The sequence below is a fragment of the Penaeus monodon genome, chromosome 32 (genome assembly GCF_015228065.2).
Source record: "Penaeus monodon isolate SGIC_2016 chromosome 32, NSTDA_Pmon_1, whole genome shotgun sequence".
Lineage (NCBI taxonomy): Eukaryota > Metazoa > Arthropoda > Malacostraca > Decapoda > Penaeidae > Penaeus > Penaeus monodon.
The window spans coordinates 33,911,032-33,911,231 of NC_051417.1; positions in this window are offsets into that span (position 1 = coordinate 33,911,032).

A 200-nucleotide genomic window follows, 5' to 3' on the forward strand; every position below is an offset into this window, starting at 1 on the left:
GATGGAGAGATTCAATGACATTAGTTAAATAATAATCGAAATGTTTTTTGAAGTTAAAGGAGCTCAACCCTTTTTATGCCTCATTGTTCTATGTACAGAGTATTTAAACTGAACGTCTCTACGGCCTTTCCATATATAATCTTTTCTTTTTTTCTAAACGCATTATTACTACTTTGTTTTATCTTTAGATTCGCTATCAA